This window comes from Erithacus rubecula, assembly GCF_903797595.1.
Source record: "Erithacus rubecula genome assembly, chromosome: 14".
Taxonomy (NCBI): Eukaryota; Metazoa; Chordata; class Aves; order Passeriformes; family Muscicapidae; genus Erithacus; species Erithacus rubecula.
Genome location: NC_136666.1, coordinates 15,995,884 through 16,003,433, shown reverse-complemented (window position 1 = coordinate 16,003,433; position 7,550 = coordinate 15,995,884).

Below are 7,550 nucleotides of genomic sequence, written 5' to 3'. Positions count from 1 at the left end.
AATATTCAAAAAAATAGCTGTATTTTACTTGGGTGATAAATGACAAATTCCTGAATGCCCACTGGGACTTTCAGAGAGAAGAGGAAAAAAGGTTGGTAAAGGCAGACCTTGACAGGGTGATGATGACATTTTACAACTGTAGATGAAGGATTGCCTGTGTAGGGTCAGACCCTGCCCTTGGAGATGTTTGCTACTGGCAGAGATGGTACAATGTGACAGGCAGAGTTTAGTCAACAAGACTCTAAAAATTTATGTAGAGATAATGCTCACAAAGAGTGACCCTAACCAGTCATACTTTTTATATTAAATGCAAAGTGCATGCATGTGTGTTCATATGACACATTTATGTTTATACATTTCTATAATTTATATAGACAGATATGCACATCAGCATCTGGATAGTGACAGATAAACTTGAGCATGGCTGACTTTAAAAAGAGGAATTCTGCAGCTGCTTAGGCACTCACACTATCTTCTCTCTTTTTTAGTTACACAAAGGGATTAAAAGACCTCCTTCCAAAGTGTAAGGAAGGAAATATAACCCAGTACTGTGAAATCCTACTTTGAAGTGTTCCAGTAGCTATCCTTAGTATCTGAGTAACAGCTATGCAATACTTTCATTAATATTTCTTTTATTGTAACTTGGAAAATGTAAAACTTTAAAGAAAAAAAATAATAATTCAAAAGACCTTCTAGGGAGGCCAAATGTATTTCAAGATCTTGCCCAGCCTGCCCTCAGCATCTTTAGCATTTGGCCAAGAGCATCTTTAGGCTTATCAAAACAAAGATGAGTATTACTGCAACACTTGCAGACATTCTGTCTGCATCACTCCAACATCTGCCTGTTCCTCTGGAACACCCCTGAAGTAGCTCCATACCCAGCTGGCCTGTCTGACTGTGGCTATTGCCTTTGTGCATAAGTTATGAAGATACTCTGATTTTGCATGTAGATTAATTCCCCTATTTCAGGAAGAAAATATTTTTCCATTCATTTCAGTGTACAAACAGGTTTTAAGGGCATGTGGAATACTAATATTCCCATCCTTAACCTTCTGTAGTATTGCCAGGCACAGATCAAGGAATCCTGTTTCTGAGACAGTAACAGAAAGTAAGTGTCTGAAGGTCAAAGGAAACATTCTAACTTTCTTTTGCTAGAAAAAGCAGCAAGAAAAATTTCTGTCCCCACAAAGACTGCATGCTGACACTGACCATACCTGCATTACAAGAGCACTATTATTTCCATGAAATTATTTTATCTTTGCAGACATGCCAGTGGTGATCACACATAGACAAACATTTAATGACAGAAAATTCCAAGCAGTTTTTGCAAATATAAACAACATATTTTGCTTAATAATAAAAATCAAATGTTAAAACCATTAGAATTAATCACCCAAACTCTAGTTTCCAATGGGAAGCAGTTCTGGTGAGGCAAAAAAAAATTAGCAAAAGCCAGAAAACCCCAAACATTCTTAACTGAAAAAACCTCCAGCAACCTAATAAAAATATTAAAACAGACATGCTACTAGCACATACAATCTAGTGATATATTTGAAAAGCCACTGATACTGACACTTTTTGCTATTTTTAAGCACAAGGCTGATAACCTGCAATAGAAATTGTTGAAGTCTTTGCTTCCTCATATGTAACAAGTCTGCCTCTTTTTGAGCACAACAGAGGAGAAAGGTCAAACAAATAAAATCTATCAATAACAGGAAAATAGATTGAGCAATATAATCTTAACTTCTACTCTAGAAATAAATCTGGGAAGAATTTTTGGCATGAAAGATAAATGTACTTAGACTCAAAGCCAGTTTAGACTCACTCACATAAAATTCTTTTGGACAGAAACGATTATTTACTACACAAATATCTAATGCCTAACAAAACATTAAGGTGTCTAATCTGCAATAAGAAACCTTGAGATTTCAGGAAAAAAAATACATTAGCATTGACCTAGAGAAGCTTACATTCATATGAGTGTTACTCTTTTCCCTGAGTCATCCCATCAATTTGCTTTAATACAACACTGATCATGATGTGGCTCCATACAGAGCTCAGCTCAGAAATTGAGACATTCAAGAGAGCTCAGGAGTATGTGAAAAGCAGGGATAGTGGTCATTCTAAATCCCCTCTCTGCTTCCCTGCATCTCTGGGCTAGCTGAAAGATGAACAGTCGGACTCATTCTGCTCAGGGCTGCAGCTCACTGGCAGGTGGGCACTAACACAGAGACTAAATACATGACAATAGCACCCCACACCAGCACACAAAGAGGAGCTGATAGTATGTAATCTAAAGACAAACTACACAATGGCCTACTTATCTTCTGACATTTTAAGAGATGATGGACCTGACAAGTCACAATCATCAGCCAAGTATAATGGTGGTGGAGTAATCAAGCAGGTATTACTCTAACAAATGCCAAAGAGTATTTCAGTACAGCTCCATCTACCCAAATTCACAGTGCCATTCTGAGAAGAAATAAAAATAGCCTACAACATGCACTCAAAAATTTATTTTTAATTAAAAGTAAATGTAAACACAGTCATCAGTTAGCATCCTTGCTAGACTTAAACTGGAACACTGAATTTGTTGAGAAACATAAATCAGTCAGTCTGAATCAATTCAGAAACACCAATCAAGGTCAATCACAATACAGAATTTAGCAAATTAAATTACTTATTCATTTATGGTTAAATTCCTTAGGTTAATCTTAAGGCTGCATAAGCTTCACCTAGTATTATGCTTGAAACTTAATAATTTGTCTTGACATTTAGAATAGCTCTTACATAAAACTTTGGATTTGTTTTTCAATAAAAAGCAAGATGACAGAATAAATAATGCTGAAAATATACTCCTCTTTCCCAGAAGAGCTGTAATCTTGGATCAAAAGCCTCCAGTTTCTTTTCCTCTTTCCATCAGTATTGCATTTCCAAACTTGTTCCAATTCTTTTCCCTCTGTACTTAAAACTACCAACTATATATATTAGAACCAGCAATATGTACATTTCTGTTTTTTCTATATACTTGAGCAATAAAAATACACATGTAATTCATACAGTATTTTCATTTCATTAACTGTAAAATGTTTTAATTGCTTAAATATTCCTTTTTTTTCTTCATTATTTAAATTATCTTAGGTAAAATAAACCGGCCAAAACTGTATAAAGTCAGTACTGTATTCATACACCATCAATTGATTAAATTACTAAAATAAATGGGTGACAGTACAACAATATTGTGAAGCAAGTCTAAGCTACCAGAGAGGATTTCCATCTTGGAAACAGCTGCATAACAACCACACTTCTCTGAACAGTAACAAATTAAGGGCATCCACAAGACTCCAGCTGTGCTAATGAGTTCTTCCTTCCACATCTACAGAGAGGATCAAAATACCTGCAGGACTTTTTAAAGAACATGAGCACTCATGTCTCCATTCTAAGAAATTCAGTCTGATATATACCATTTATGTTATTATTCGTTTCTCATTTTACTAGTTTTACAGACATAATATTCAAATTACATATTCAAATTAAAATACTCAGCAGGAAAATCAAGATAAATGGAAGTATAAAACCTGAATAATTTTATTAAAAAAAAAAGAAAACAAAAAACAAATTACTGAGTAATATCTACTACCTCACAAGTCATATGTAAGATGACTCAATGGGAAGATGAGTTTGGACTAGATGAAATTAAATAAAAAACTGCAATAAATCTGTACTTCAGTGCAGACTAGACTGCCTTGCTCAGCAATATGCTCCATGACAATACAACCAGTATAGTGCAGTATTATGTTTGGATCACTACATTTTTTTCACTGGGGGAATGGGGCTACTCACAGCAACAGTTACCCAACACACTGGTAAGGACATCAACAACAAATTGATGTTAAACCTGCTGTATGCTATAAAAATCTACCATGGAGATTGGGGAAGTGAAATAAGGATGTCATCACGAACATCCATTAAAGTTAAACACTAAAGCCTCTAAAGAGCCTTGAGACTTCATAAAACATTATAAAGCAGGTGAAGCCGCTGGTGAGAGCAGGCACAGCCCGGTGGCACAGGCGCTGCCAGGCCGGGAGCTGCTCCCCAGCGCTGCGCAGCGCCCGCGCCGGCACACGGGACACGGGACACGCGGGAACACGGGACACGCGGGGACACGGGACACGCGGGACACGGGACACGCGGGAACACGGGACACGCGGGAACACGGGACACGCGGGAACAAGGGACACGGGACACGGGACACGCGGGAACACGGGACACGGGACACGGGACACGCGGGAACACGGCACACGGGACACGCGGGAACACGGGACACGCGGGAACAAGGGACACGCGGGCACACGGGACACGCGGGAACACGGGACACGTGGGAACACGGGGGAACACGGCACACGGGACACGGGACACGCGGGAACACGGGACACGGGACACGCGGGAACACGGGACACGCGGGCACACGGGACACGCGGGAACACGGCACACGGGACACGGGGGCACACGGAACACGCGGGAACACGGGACACGCGGGAACACGCGGGGACAAGGGACACGCGGGCACACGGGACACGCGGGCGCACGGGACACGCAGCACGCCCGGTAATGACAGCAGGCAAGCACACCCAAACACCGCGCCTCTGAGGCTCCTCTGCAAGAAATCATACAAGCTATCACCCCCCGATCAGAGGCTTAACGTTTACTACAGCGCACTAAAAATTATCATTCTAGGCGAACATGTGTGCTCCCCATCTAAAGAAGGCAACATTAGCTAATTCTCACTTTCTGATTATCTCTTCCTTTGTTGCCTCTTCCATCTTGTCACGCATTCCACAGTGCTTTATTCAGACTGCTCTTTGTACTTAGCTGTCTTTCTTTTCTCCTCTTTTCACTAATCTCCTACCCTACTGTGTTACTGTTGTGCTTTGCATGCTGACATCACAGACCTCTAAAGCATTAGTGCACAGCGATTCTGGCAGTACATGGCAAGAAGAGACAGAACAATGCACCTGAAAAAAGAATCTCTAGAAAGGAACGGGAAAGTGAGAAAAAGAAACCTGCATTGCTATAACGTTTCACAAAATTATTCCTCGGATTTTAACTGCAATGCAAACAGAAGTACACTGGAGGATTTCTGCTTTGCTCCAGCTGCAGGTTAACTGAACATAGCTGTGTGCATCTTTAGAGAAAGCAGGCTAGCACCAGCTTCCTCCTGCACTGGACTTGTTCATATTGGAAATAACTGCAGTGCTCTGATGTCCAAGAGAAATCATTTGTCCAAAGGGCTGATTTTAGCAGGAAAAGCATAAATCTGTATTCCTTTAAAAACACACTTTTCAAGTAATTTCTCTAATTTCTCAAGTCCAATCAAAGAGTTACAAAACTAAAAATGAAGAAAGGTATCTTGGGTACCTCAAGCTCAAATTATGAGTCTCTTATAAAAGCTTTCAAAGTCTCCCTTTCAGTCATTCCCAGAAAACATCAGCACTGATTAAAATGAAAAGAAGGTAGCAATTTCTGTGCATCCACACATTGTAGGGATGGTCAGTGTTTGTAGTGCTATGAGACCTGCACAAAATCTGTCATACAGGCAGCAGCCAAGAGACCCATTCAAACACCTCCAAGCTGTCACACAGCCTCTCACTGTGGCTCACACACCAGTGAGGAAAACTCCCAGAGCTCTTCTATCAAGCAGGGCGGTCCCAAAATGCACCTGCATCCCAATGTGACCTTCAGAAGCCCTAGCATCAGTGCAGCACTTGAACAGCTTCAGAGGCATATGCAGCTAAGGAATCAAGGGTTAGTCACATCTTACCTATTATTAGAAATGGATTGTAAGGTCCTTGAGAATAAACACTTCATGTTTGCACAATGCCTGGTACAACAAAAACCCTGTTGATGAATTGGGCTCAGAAGTACTACTGCTATCTGGGGTAGCTTGTACTAAGCTAGGGTTTGTTTCAGAGTAATAAAGATTAAAATGTGGATGCAATGGAACATTAACACAACAAACTCAATCTACAAGGTAGTAGGTATCCAAGAGTTGACAATGCTATTCTTTATCTTTTTTCCCTTTTTCTGCAAAGTAGTCTAGGAGTTCTGCAACATTTCTGCGTTGAAAATAACCATTTGCCAATATTAAATGTAAAATACAGGCACATTTTTATACATACCACTAAAATTGAGTTTTTCAAGGGCTAATATCTTGCACAGCATAGCACGATGATTCCTTTAAAGAAGAACTGAAGGGCAATAAAACAGATTTTACTTAGTTTGGATGAACAGGTGCTAATCTGACTAAGTGGTACTGCTAATACATGGAGAGGATAAAGAAAAGAAAAAGGGTGCAAGAAGTTGAAATGGATACACATTTTAAGAGAGTTGCTGTGCTATCACTCTGTGGCTTAACATAATTTCATCACTTTATCTTCTCACTTGCTGCCTTAGCAAAATGGTAAAAGGAGGCATCAATTACAAACCCCAGTATCATCCACTTAAGAAAGCAAAGGTATCACTAAGAAATAAAACTGAGATTTTGTCAGCAGTCCTGCAGACACTTACCACTTGTAATCAGGAAGAATTTATACCTTCTGGAAGGGTGCTTTGAGCTTAACACAGGTGAGCCAGGTATGGGATATTAATACAGGTATTTCAATGCACCAGCTGGGAATCGTGTGCTTTGACAGTCTCACACAGATCAGAGAATGGCTTGGTTTGGAAGGGATTTGGAACAGACCTTTAAGGTCACTAGATCCCAGCCCTCACATGGGGAGGGATGCCATCCACTAGATCAGGCTGCCCAAGACCTCATCCAGCCTGGCCTTGAGCACTTCCAGAGCAGGGAGATCCAAATACTGAGGCTTGCAGTCAGTCACTGCAGCAGGAGGCCATTGGAAACTGAGGTTCCACAGGCAAGGACCTCTCTGCACTCTTAGGCAGATCACCATATGAAGAGCCACAGATATAACCAAAAGCCATTAATATCACAAACTTACTATTTTACTAACTGCAGTAAACAACAGACTTAGCAGCATCACCTTGCCCAGACAACCCTCTGAAGGCACGTGGCCTCTGCTGAAATTTCACACATGCAAAAGGCTCTTCACTGGTTATTCCCTCCCTTGCAAAGAACACACCTACTTTTTAACGAGCCTCCCAGTTTAACACAGCTCCCACAATTTGTCCCCAGCTTCAGGTGAAGTCACAGTAATGTAGTAAATACAGCATTTTCATTTATTGAATTTTTATATGGGCATACTGCATTGAAATGCAGAACTTCCCCACTGGGGACACATTTATTCACTTGGAGAAAAAAAAGCATAAGTTATTTTTTATGTCTTCCTGCTGTTAGGATTTGTCCTCAGTAAGAATTTACTGAGTGAAACCTTTAAACAAAAGGTTTCCAAAAAAGATTAGTTTAGGATGTATGTAGACATTACTTATTTTAAAGTGAAATCCAGAAACATTCAGAATTATTAATGGATCTCATTCTCATTACATGATGAATGGAACCAACAGTTCACTGGATGCTGTCAGCATGTAAG